The sequence below is a fragment of the Anopheles cruzii genome, chromosome X (assembly GCF_943734635.1).
Source record: "Anopheles cruzii chromosome X, idAnoCruzAS_RS32_06, whole genome shotgun sequence".
Taxonomy (NCBI): Eukaryota; Metazoa; Arthropoda; class Insecta; order Diptera; family Culicidae; genus Anopheles; species Anopheles cruzii.
In genome coordinates, this window is record NC_069143.1 from 4896680 (window position 1) to 4910412 (window position 13733).

Sequence of the window (13733 nt, forward strand, 5' to 3'; positions counted from 1 at the left end):
AACGAACCAATGCGAGTGGTAAATTTCAAATTCATCATCTTCATTTCCCACATTGCACACGTCAGGAATCCACCTCCAGTTTGGCGCTACATCGTACATTTGACAACTTAATGAGCAACAGCCAATCTGCCGCCGTGGAGCCATCACACAGTGTTTATTACATTTGTCCCCATTACAGGGTTTCAACCCCTTCACTACAGGTTTCGCTTGCGTTGACCGAAGGCTTGGGTTCGTGCGGACGGAAATGGATGTGCGGAAACGGATAGAGCAGAGTACAAGTGAGGCAGATGCTCGCAGAACGAGCAAGCAACAAGTGTGGGTGTGTAGAATGCAATAGAAAGAGAATAAAAAACTCTCACACACACACACAAACACACGAGAACAATATATACAAGGCTGTTCAATAGTTGTTCGTAGCCTCGATAAGAATAACACAATTTTATGGTTTATGGAAACACACAATGTTATTCAGTACACTTTACTATTCAGTCTTGTACTAAATGTCTTTCAGTCATTTGACGATTACGTGTATCGAATACGATATCGTGTATTTTTTCTTCTACGATTTCAGGTGTTGTGTTTTGTTTTTGGACGTCTTTTTAGCGTGGTTAAAGACGATCCACTCCGCTTGTACGACCACGTTTCAGTTCAGGAACCCCCTTTTCAATGTACTAATTGAAGGCGAAGAGTCCTCATACACATTCAACATTCGTTCACAAAATTTCCTTTACTTTTAAACGTTAAAAAAATCAATCCCTGCACGATACTTGGTTTGTGACACGTCGATACTAAATGGCTTGTAAAAACCGAATCCAGAGACCGATTGAAATGAAACTTCACCTACGTTCATATGAAGAGTGTACCAACATCTTCCTCGGGGATAACCGCTGAGCGGTCTTATCCTGCACGAGAGACAATTTCATGACATGTGCTGTCGCAATCTGATGGCAGTCGCCGCAAAAGGAAAATCTGTCGCAAACAAGAATCGTCCGAAACAGTTCTTGGAAGTCTTTAATAGTATTTTAGCTAAACTGGCTCACGCCAAAAATCAATCGGCGTCATCATTACCCTCATGCATTACCACCTTCCCATCCATCCATTCTGATCGAAATGGCAGTTCTAGAGCTAGCCGAGGCATTTTTTTCGATACACGGGAAGTAACGTTACCGAGACTACTTTAAATTCCGGGTTCGTGCTGTCCGCTGTATTGAGCTCTAAAAACGCGGAAACATAAGCGCATAGGAACACGGGCTAAATGGAGTGTACTGCTGCATTGCCGTTCAACATTGTACGCTGTGGTCCAATGAGTGTGTTGATGCGTGATAGCGTAGTCGTGTTCGTTGATTTTGGTGGAAGAGAAATGCGCTGCATCGATTCACGCAAGTTGTTGTTTCTGTTGATGTTTCTGTATGAGACGTGCACTATGTTTTGGTGTTTTTCTTTTTTCTTTAGCACGCACAGCGGAAAAGGATAAGCACTGCAAAATGAGCGATCGCTGCACGCTGAGATGCTGAGTATATGGTGTACAGCAAGGCTCAGGGTTACAACGCGAGCTTAGTCGAGAATGCAGCATCCTTACAATTCGGTCGTGGCAAACCTGGACTGGACTACCCTGGTTCCCTGGTGACAAAACATTGCTGCCATTTTCTTCACGCAGCAAGATTGTTGACCGCATACGCCCAAAGGCGGGTTGCAATTTGGCCCCCAAAATGGAGGCAATTTAGTCGGCAGTTTTCAGCGACAAAAAACTGCAAAATTTCCAGCCAACATCCAGCAGACAGATCATAGAGATCACAACAACTGTGCAAGTGTGCGTAGAACTTATTTATTTACAAATTAACAAGCAAAACATTATACAAGACCCATTTTTACTGTGAGCAAGAATCGTGGGCCAGCCGTCAATTGCTGGGAGCCCGATAGCGGAGTGAACGGTTCACCCCGCAAGCCGCTGCTCCATATTCATCGGGCGAAAAGAACATTCACCCCCGGGCGCCTCTGCATGGGGGATGAGGAAGATGGCATCAAATCAAGTGTCAGCGTTCTCCGCGCAATAAACATAGCGATGGGACAAGGCGATGGGATGATGCGCTACGTCGAACATCCGGCGATCCGACTTTGACGCGATTCGATCAAATGACGAAGAAAACATCGACGAAACATTGATTGTTTGTTGTTGTGTTGTTGCGAGTGTGTGTGATATAACTTCACATAGTTCCGCTCACGTACGCAGAGCGGCGCTGCAATCGCATGGAGGGGATAGTTTCAAGTTTGACTGTTAAACTGCTCCACTAACTCTCTATAATGGTTTACTTTATTGGTAAACCCTTGTAGTGGTTCGGTATTCAACGGGATTTACTTCCACCACTACGGCTTAAATTTCGGCATGTTCGGTTCGGTCGGGCTGGCGTGGACGGGAAGTGGGTGCCCGGTACACAGTGAAAAAGAAGCAGATACGCAAAGGTGAACAAACCCGGGGTTCGTTAGCTACCACCCTTACGGGAGCTACCCTGTGGGAGCGCAAACGCGGAGAGCGCAGACGCAACTCCACTCAACTTGGCCCCATCGTACCCCCAAATTGCCTCCGAGGTTTGGTTTTCTATGGGATTTAAGTTTGGTAGTACTATGTACATTTGGTTTTGTTACATTTGTTTCATTTTCATTAATTTTTTGTTCGGTAGGAACAAAAAATGATACGATGATCGCTAATTTCGCCGATCACTAAATAACCGTGTCTGCAGCAAGCCTAAGCTGAGGAAAGTTGAGCGACACAAGTGAACGTGATCAACGGCATCCTTAACGCCGGTGGTATGCTGTGTGAAGCGAGGGCACAAGTAACTCGCACGCTGCGATCTTGCATTTGTTCGATTTTGGGACCATGCACACCGGCAACAGTACCCCCACTCAGGACGTGCGTTTTATGAAGACCCTGTTATTACGATAGTTCTGGAACACATTGCGAACGTGGAACACATGCGTCGGTACGTAATTTGTTCAACAACAAGCACACCACTGCATGAAGCAGGTGTTCCCGGCACCGGGAGATGGACGGGTTTTGGTAGTTATCTGGGGATATCGACCGACCCAGCCTTCGGATCTCAACCCGATGAAAAAAACAATGGGAGATCTCTATTTGCATAATTGATCCTGCCGGTGGTTGCAGTGAGAAATAACCAAGAACCGCAATAAAAACCACCTCAAAGAAACGAAGGCTAAGGCATATGGATGCCAATAACCTTTACTGTTTGGCAACCTGTTGTAATCTTTTCCCCCATGAAACATTGTTGCTATGAACGTAGCCGGACAAGTAAGTACGTGAGAAGTCCAAAACAAAATGTCAGCTAAGTTCTCAGCTACAATTTCGCAGCAGAACCAATCACATTACTCGGTAGCGTACCTTCGACCTTTGACGGTTCCGGTGGCTCCTTCAGACCAAAATCCGCACCAAGAGGTCGTTTTGGGTGCATTGGCTTCTCTTGCACGACGTGTGGGTTTTCTGAACCCCCCCATAAAACGTCAATTCTGCTTATTAACATAGCCACCGAGGTAGAAATGAGCTTTTCAAACATCGTACCGTTTGAGTTGAAGACCTACCACTTTAGAAATTTACCTACCAGAGTTTTTCATATTTCCCAATTATCTGCAACCAAAACAGCGTTTTATACATAAATGTCATGAATGAACCTTTCAGATAAATGTTCAACCATCGAAAAATATTAAACCATTTTCGTGCGCTTCTGTTTCGTATAACCAAATGGAAAAAAACAGATCGTATACGAACCACCCTTTATAAGAATTGGTTGTGCTTTCTTCGCTACGCTCGGTCGTTTCTATACTTGTTCATCACCTTTACACGAGAAATTTATCTCTTTCTCTCTCTTTCTGTTTTTCTAATTCTTCTCTACCTACTGCTTCCTCGTAGCGGCTTCGTTACCTGTGTGTTACGCTCGGCTACATGGTGGTGTGGCTGCGAAGCACGACGGCATGTTATTTATACATAAAGCGCGTCAATTGGAGGAAAGAAAAGACTCCATCAGCAACGGCGCCAGAAAAGAACGATGAAAAAACAAGGTACGTGCCGTCTTTTATTCTCTATCCCTCTCCTTTCTTCTTTGTCTTAAACCCTCTTTCTCATGCTCTCGCTCTCGGACGTTCTTTCCACTTTTAGTTATCTCTGCTTCGTCTCTTTCTCCTTCATTCTCTCTACCTCTTTTCCGTTTTCTTCGATACTTCTCCTTCTCTTTTTCCCCTTTTTCGATCTCTTTGTCGCTCTCTACACTCTTCTCTCTGTTTTTTCGATTCGACGCAAGGATTTTTCAAACGAATCCGAATTCCACCAGCTCACGTCCATAAATGCGCGCCAGCCATCGCCATAGTACCGTTCGACGCAATTCCAACCAAGAACAGCATCGAGCGGCCAAGCGAGAAACCTTTCTGTGATGATTTGGCGTGTTTCTGAAGCGGAAAGCTCTGTTGTGCAACCAAACCAAGCCGTAGTTCGCCGTGTGAGCGTGGACGAGTAGCCTGGTACAACGTTGTTCTACCGCCGCGATTGGCTAATATGAGAATGATTTACTTTTCATTTTCATTTATTTTTTGTTCGGTAAGAACAAACGATTATACGATGAACTAAAGAGACTTTGCTTGAACTTTACGGCAAAATTTGTCACATTATTTTTGGCCCGAATGTACCGGCACCATACAGTTGTATTGGTGAACGGGAAGAAAATAGTACAAGACAAAGAACGCCAGCAAAAGCCATTGGACAATATCGATAGATTCCAACATTCCAATATGGATCAATCAATTCACGAAGAGTGATTATTCTTCTTATCCGACTTATCTTATCCGTCTTTATATAAATGCATAGGTTGAGTTTTGCTCTTGGGATTCACAATTCACCTTAGGGTTATTGATGGGAAATGATAGTGGCATTTACGGCGTACCATAAGGTAAGTAGTTGGGAGAAGTTTACGATAAATTTGGTTTTGATATAAGGTTATTTATTATCCATCGAGTATGCTTTATAAATTTTCACCGCCGACATAGATGTGTGTGTGTGTTGACTTTTTTACGCCATTCACGGCAGAACGCCATCGCCCACCAACGCCACGGCTTTCTAATCGTGGCTCATCAGAATACGGGCGGGATTCTGTGCGAATGTGGCCGCCACATCGTACCTCGACGTGGAGCTGCATAAAACATGAGCGAACCACCCCGTCGCTGCCCGTAAGTAGGTGTTGCGCAAAAGTGGGAAGGGAACGATGCTGTACGCGAGCGCGACTCCAGTCAGGGTTTGTTTCTTCTCCTCACTCACGAGTGGAGGTTGAGTCGCGTCGTCGTTCATCAGTATAGGTATAGGCTCCTCCACATACCACCACGACCACCACCGCACACGCTGCGCACATACACACGCCAGGATTCGAGGAGGTGCGTCCGGCGCCTCGAAGAGGTAAATCAGGTTTTATCAAGGTTAGACCTTCGAGAAGATATTGACCTTGCTGCTCCAAAGCGTGGGCTGCGGCAGCGGCGGTTTGTGTGAGTAATTCACGTTATTTGCAGCGGAGCACAGAGCACGCCGACCTCGGTTTCGCGCGGCACGTCTGGCCGTGCGGCATCAGAGCAGAGCGGGTGGGGGGGGGGGGGGCAAGAAAGACAGCGCGACTGTTACACATTATTTCCGTTATGGGAAGTAGTCTATGTAGCTAGAAATTGCGAGCGGGCATGTATGCGTGAGAATGTAAACAATATGATAGCTTTGTTACAACCATTTTGGGGCAAACGAATGTTGCGGTTCTGCCCGTCCTTTAAGAGTAAAAAAAAAGAATGTTGTAGCGCAAGGAGAGCCATCGAAACGTTCCCCACACGTTCGTCTCGAAATTTGGCTTTATCGGAAATAGTGATGGCTAATAAAACACAGAAAACACCGTTTTGTGTTCTTTTGGGTTGTTCAATATGTTTTGCGGTTCGATAAGAAAAATACCATTTTATGGTTTGAAATACATTGCATTATTCAGTACGGTCTCCCTGAACAATCCGTACACATCCGTTGCAACGCAACCGATGAACTCCATCCCAGCAGTGAGAATCTGGAAGGGCTGCAAATCATTGTTAAACTGCTCTTGTGCGACGATTGTTCCAATAAGATATCCTGTATTTTGCCTACGACGTTTTCAGATGTTGCTACTGGTTTTGGACGCCGTTGCCGAGCAGCGTCTTCAAGGAGCAGCTCCCTTGAACACTTTCAACGTTCATCAAATTCCTTTGCTTTCAAGTTTTCCAAACATAAAAATTCAATCACTGGACGATACTTGATTTTGTCCATTGTAAAAAATACTGCGACACCAGATAGCTTGTAAACGAAGAATAAAGTGACAGACTAAAATGAAACACATACGCATTCACATGAACGTTCATATGAAGAGTGTACCAACATAACACACAAAAAACAGATTAGGTTAGCAGCAGCGCCCTCTGTTATCGAAGCTCACAACGTATTGAACACCGGGGTATGCATGTTTTTAAACAAACCCCCCCCCCCCCGGGTTGGAATGCTTTCCTGCTGCTGTTGCTCCTTACTAGAGAAACCGAACCCAGAATCCTATCCACCGCGCACACACACAGCAGGATTCAGAGGCCGTCGCTGTGGCTTAGGTTGGCCCGACCCTCCTCCCTCTACCCTGATGCTACTCAGCAGGCAACCTCCTACGTAGAGCACGCCACTGTCACCCCACCGCACGCCGCCACCCGAAGGCATTGAACAGCGCTGGCAGCGCTTTGACGTGGCGCGCCGTGGCGGCCGCGGGTGCCGTTAACCCTGACCTACAACACACCAGAGAGAGAGAGAGAGAGGGGCTAGTGGCTGAGGCTAGTTTAACTTGGTGCTGCACAATTACGGAGCAGGTCTGTCACACAAAGGGGCAGCTTCCTTGTTGCCCTTGGCGGAAGGTTTCTCGAGCGTCGCGCGAAATTCAATGTCTGCGTGCGTTTTTCTATACGTATGTGGGCAGATGACGAAGTCACCGCACAGCATTGGGGTGGGTTCTCCGTTCGCTCACGCCGAAACACGTGGTCGACCATGCATCGGTGGCGGGGAAGGGAGGGATGTGCGGTGACTGTCTCATGAAGGTAAGTGTGTCTAGGCTAAGACGCGCGCGTCGTCATTCGCGAGTTGATAGCCTCCGCCAACTGTCCCCCCCTCCCCCCGCCGAGGCCCCCACGTCGCCCCACAACCGTAAGAAAGTAACGGGGCACAGGGCAGCGAGCGGCTCGCCGAGCAGGTGAAGGGAGATTCAGTCGCTTGAAGGTGAAAAGACTGCTGTGCTTAGGCGCGCGACGAGCGACGAACCCCGAGCTCGAGCGACGTTTGGTACGACGTTACGCGCGTACCTTGAGCGCCGTAACGTGGCACAGCGAGGATGGCACACAACCAAAAGGACGCGGTGCCAATGGCGGGGCCAATCAACAACCACTCCGACTCCGACTGGCGCACGCACCGTAAATCTGCATGAACCTTCTTCACAACCGCTGACTGTGGTGTGCGTGTGTGTGCGTGTGTGTTTAGCTTTTCGCATTTCAGCAAAGAAACGCAAAAACCACGCGTACGGATTTGGCCGCGTGTGCACATATCCATGATTTCGTCGATAAAAAGTAAAATAAAAAACAAACCAACGATGAAATTGGAGCACAGCCCGACGCCCTTCTCCAGAGGCGGAGGAGGGGGGGGGGGGGGCCCAGTGGTGGCAGGGTGGAGGTCGTTGCAAATATATGTATGACTGACAAATCAAGAAAAAACGTAAAACGACACTATATCAATCCACTAAACCGCCGCGAAACGACCGCGTCGCGCGAAGGGTAAAAGTTGTCCCCCGCGAATCCAGCACTGCGCCACCCTCCCCCCCCCAACATTGCGATTGGAGACAGGATGTCGCATTGTCGTATGCACAACAACGATGCGCGCGAGTTGAATAAGGTATTGGGCAACGAAAACTCGGCGTGGGGCGTCGGCTTTCCGCGCTGACGTCGGCCAAAAACGCGACTCGGTCTGTGGCCGAGTCGAGCTGGACTGTAGCTCGACCGGAAGGGCGGATAACAACGGTGGGTCGGGGGAGGGGCGGCCGAAGTTCGGATCACAATTAGCCGCGGGCCCGCACACCGGCAGGAAATTGACCCCTATGGCCCATCGGATGGGCCACCGAACAAATCGTACGCGTGCGTGTGGGTGGGGGGGGGGGGGGGGGGGGGGGGGGCGCACGGTCGAGAAGACGTGTAATCGTGTTACATAGTAGTTCTTGAAACAGGCAGTCACATATAAATTGGAGAAGGCGCGGCAGACATTGGTGGTAATGTGTCCGTTCGGCCATAGGTCCGGAGCAGCTGGCAACAGGGACATCGCGCCCCCCCCCCCGCAACCCCGGAACACTTCCGTGGGTCCGTGTCGGTGATGTGGCGCGTGTGGCCATTGCGCCGTTTCTCATGTTTCCGCTTCTGTTCTCAATCATACGTTCTTTCACCGGAGCTGGTGGCGGAGGGCGCGACGCCCGCCGCCCGCCGCCAGTCGCCAGTCGCGTAATCAATTCGTTCCCATGCTAATACTCCCATGCTCCCTATACATCCCCCGGCCCGGCCAGGAATCGCAAACAAATAGAATTCTGTAGCATAGCAGCACGGTTGCTGCTCAAAGAAGAAGGATACTTACGCAAGCAGCGTGTTACGTAACGGTTGGCGCCAGGCACACACACTAGCGGCTACACTGGCCGAGGCTGCTAAGCATAGGCTAGGCTACAGATCTTCTCTGCCTAGAGAGTTCTCGGCTCGTGCCGCCATTATCAGAGTTCGGATGTTAGGCATAGTCCGCGTCAACGCGTTGCCCACGCATTCCAGCACTTATGTTGCCTACCGAAAAGTCGGATTATTCGGGACGTGGTGTGCATCTGCGGTTTTTTTTTTTCTACATGCCAACATTCCGTGCCAACGGCCGCACAACAAACCCACGTTGGCAAACGCCATCAACTCATGCATTTTGTAAACAAAACAAGCTGCGTTCGTGCCTTGGAAGATACGGCGTGCGTAAAATTGTATGCAGCGCGGAAAGATACAGAAAACACATTTTGCTTGCGCTTTTAGGTGATTGTGATTATGATCCCGCTATCCCGTCCCGCTAAGGAATTCCAGCGCTGCTGCTGGGGAGAGCGGTACTCTAAATTCAGTTCGGGCCGGACCGGGCCGGGACCCACCGCTAGCGGGGTAGCGTGACTTGCGCATCATCATATCACCTTATCTGCCGCCTCTAGAAGCGGATCGATCGATCGCAGCAACGGTACGGGGCGATCGAATGTAGCACCATTTGCATATGCACTCCAACACGGGCGAGGTGTGGCGCAATGATCTGGCCCCCACCGGGCTACCGGTCACCGAGGGTACTGCGCGGTACGGAAACAGGCGGTGGTAGTTTGCAAATGAGAGCACGGTCACGTTTTGCTTCCTTCTTTCGACAAGCGCAGAGCCGGAGCCGAGAAGAATTTCGATAAAGCCTTTCGGTCCGGCTGGGACCGCGGTGTCGTAACCAAAGGATGGCCAGCAACGGCAACGCTGAAGAGATGAAGACGAAAACAAAAGCAGGGCAGTGCTCGGTGGTGGCATGATTCTACCACTACCAAATGTCTGCGTGCTGGCGAAGGTAAGATGCTGTATTGCCACTGGAAAAAAAAATCGCGGTTTAGCATGCGGTCGTTTGCCGAGGACCACGGTCGAGGACACTGAACCACATGCACCGCGCTCGCTCTCTCTTTTTATGTTTTTGCTTAAATTGTTATATCCTTTCTCGCTAAGAACGCCAGTGGTCCAACCGAGCCAACGGAAGCATAGCTCACACCTAGACCCAGTCTGTCTACTCGCACTGCCGCATCTTACCCACATAAAATTCGTTAAAAACACACGCAAAATGTAAGCAACACAAGCAACGACCTCGCATGCGGTTGCGCGCTGTCTATTTGCGGAGCTTCATAGTGATACTGGGTATCTAGCGCCATGCTGTTATGTTGATGGCGATGGCGAAGGCAGTTGTTTACGTTTTTTTATGTAGTTTCAGCACAGCAGAGCCCCGCAACTAGAGGTATCGCCCGCATTTTTTTATGCATAGCTGACTGCCCCACACCAAGCAGTTCCTCGCCAAAAATGTAAAACAATAAATAAACAACAAACAAAATTGGCAACCAAAATCTACCCCAAATCACCCCCAATCGAGATCCGGCCAAATCTCGGAGGAGGGCAGCAAAACCAGTTGGGTCCTTGGGGATCGGTCCTTGGGTAATATCGGAGGAGAACAACTGTTTGTCAGCGAAGCGAACAAAGGCGGCTCTCCTCAGTGCCGTAAGCCGTGGGGTGTTGGAGGGGCTGTTGCTGCTGCTACTCACCTGTAGAGTACTTGTGCTCGCGTTTGCGCGATACCAGCGAGAGTGGTTCGTTGCTGCCGCCGATCACGTTATCGACGACCCGGTCCCCGCCCTCGTCGCCACCGCCGACGACGTCAACGCTGGCTTCACCGCCGACGCCAACGCCGTTGCCGCCGACGCTGTTGTCGGAGCTGTCGTGGCTGTTCTTCTGCGCTTCCAGTAGCCGCAGCTGTTGCTGGTGCAAGCGATTCTTGATAAGGAATATCTTCGGCATTCTGCAACCTCCTTTACCGCCCTCTTCGTCTGTTAGTGTTTGTGGTCGTAGTAGTAGCGGTAGTAGAAGTGGTAGTAATCTCTTTCCCTACCACCTCTGTCAGGAGAAGCACGTGGCGTCTCTAGTGCTTTTGTGTCCGCCGTTTTTTTTTTATTCACACTCGATTTTGGTGCTGTTCTGAATCTGCTGCTTCATCTCGGTGCCGCTGGCGAAGGTGGCGCGCACACAAATGCTTCTCTAGACAGTATTACACTTCCTCCAGTGTCATGACTGGATCCGTTGACGATCCGCCTGCACACTCATGCATTGCCCGCACGCACGCCCGCACAGCACCAACGCTTGGTCACTAGTCTGCCCCGTACACCCATTCACACCGCGTCAGTCCCCCGGCCAGGGGGGGGAAAGAAAGCCGGGACAGACACTTATATGCCAGCACTACACAGCGCCCGCCACTTATTTACCGGGACCCTTTCGACATTACCGGGAAGAGCGGGGACTGATACTGGGTGGAAGGAGAAAAGAACGAACGAACGAATCAGTGAAACTTCTGGAGTGGATACACTCGATACTAGGGAACGGAGGGGGGTTGATAGTAGCAGGGACACGGCTATCTAAACACTTCCTTGAGTCCTTGTGGTTGTGGTCTGCCAGTGGACATTTCCTAGAGAGTTCCGGACTTGCTTCGTTTTTTATTTTTTTGCAGCAGCAGCAATAATTTTGTTGTTGATTGTGTATTTCCCGGGAAAAGGCACCCATACTACTACGTCATACTAGAAACAAACAGTCGTAGTCGTAGTACTAGTCGTAGTAGTAATAGGTGGTGATAATAATAATAATAATGGTGTAGTACAGGTTGGTTATCCTTGAACGGAACGAAATGCACCACAATTGAGCCTAGCCTAGCTGCAACGGAACACTTCACATATCGAGAGCGGGCGCGCACTGGGTTAGATCGGCAGGGGGTTGATCGAGGTTGATCGGGCACAGCCTGGAGATGCCTGGATGGCTGGATGGCTGCGTGGTGGTGTACCGCCTTGCACATAGGTGCGTTCTCTACATGCTCGGGGCTTAATCTCGGCGTAATGTACGGCAGGTGGGAGGGGTTGGGGGTGGTGCCACCCTAAGGAGATCACCCCTTGAACAAGACTACGGCAGGGTCCAGATTCCTGGCCTGGGAGCACTACAAATATCCGGTTCCGAATGTCCTCATCCCGCTACTCAGCAGTCGATTGTCCTAAACTTCTACTTCACCCCGTCAACGCGTCACTGAACCATCTTCCGGTGCTTCCTGGAAGCTGACTACTGTCGGTTCCACGTGGCTGCATCAGAGCCACTGCACTTTACACAAAACCAACGGGAAGTGTGGCCACCAACCTCTCTGACACTGGCACGGTACTGCGTGCGTGTACTGTTGCTGCTGCTGCGCAGCAAAAACGGGAGAGAATATGAATTCGATCAAGGCACGCCCTGGGCACTCCTCCACCGGCCTCTGTGTTTACTTCGTACGTTCGTTCTTTCCGACGTTCTACCTCTGACTGACTGACCGAAACCCGTTGCTAGAGCCCACGATTGGACGATCACGACGATCGTCGGTTGCGGTGTGTGCGCGCGCGCGCTTCCGACCTACCTGCTACCTGCCTACCTACCTACCTACGTGCTCACCCACGGCCCCGGGACTATCGCGCTCTATTGTTCTTCGCTCTCTGTTGCTCCCGCACGCCGCCAGGGCCTTGCACCGCATGCAAGGTGTATAGAACGCGCTCCGGCTCTACAACTCGCGAGTGCTCCATGAACGCGTGAGCAACGCATGATCGAATGATCGACGACGACGGCTCACCCCTTTAGTGGCTTGTGTGCCCAGGTGCCCGAAGGCTGCTGCTACGTACGTACCCCTGTATGGCCGGTGAGTGCCAACCTTCTATGTGCCATCTCGCTTCGACCTGTTCGAAACGTTCTACATCAAGCCAGGAGCCCCATCTCAGATAACTCAAGCAACCTCAACATTTTTCCATAATCTCTCTCACTCTTTCCCTCTATCTCTCTTTCTCTCCTTCACACACACACACACATTTATATATTGTCCTTCTCTCTCTTCTTTCTCTTCTGTAGAAGGGTGCACTTACTTTGAACGGGCTCTGAACACACTTCAGAAGGTTGAACCGTATGAAACCGTCGAAAAATCTGATGCATACCGAACGACCGGTTCGGGAACTGTGCGCCGCTGCTCGCAGGTCAGCTCACACGGAAAAGCTTAATGACGAAGCTGAACGAAGCGAGATCCATGACATCCAAGCGATCCATGACGCGCCGGCCTAGAAATGACGCATCTAATGACAGCGCCACACCAATGGTATGCGAGATGCATCGCAGCAGCAGCCTCCCGCAGCAGTACGCTGAAAGAGCCTCTGTTCTGTCGACAATAAGCACCCGCAGATCGTTCGAAGATGCATTCGTCGCCCGTTCCGGTGTGGGACGCCATGATACGCCGAGTGTATGCTTTTGGAGCAAAGAACCCGGCGCCAGCCACCGGTGTGTGTGTGTGTGTGTGTGTGTTCAGCGGTGCACGAAAGGTCTTTCTACTACTACAGGGCAGGTTTTTCCAAGGCTTCGTGGTGCCGCTTCGACGCACCTTCTCGCCTGGAGAGCAGCAGCGATAGGGACCAGCGATTACTGCCTTGCCTGCGAAGAGCCCACCTGTGCTTCACAGGCACACGCGTTTATAAGCAAAAACAGTAACACGAACGACACTTACACCTACAGCCTTTACCTTTATACCAAAAAAAAAAAAAAATGGAGCTTTGCATAATGACGGCGCGTGCATGAGGTTGACATTGGGTTGTTTATGTCTTGTGATTGCAATTTACCAATTCCGCTATCGGCGGCTGGGAATCGATCGGTCTTCTTACAAGGTTACAGTCTTAACCCCTTCTCCACCGTCTTCAGCGTAACACGTAACGAGTTGATCGAGTGCCGCCGCCGCGGCCGCCAGTGCGCATGTAGTAGTGATCGTCCCTGATTCGGTTGCGCGCGCGCGCGCGCACACACAGCCGGCGACGGGACCGTTGCCA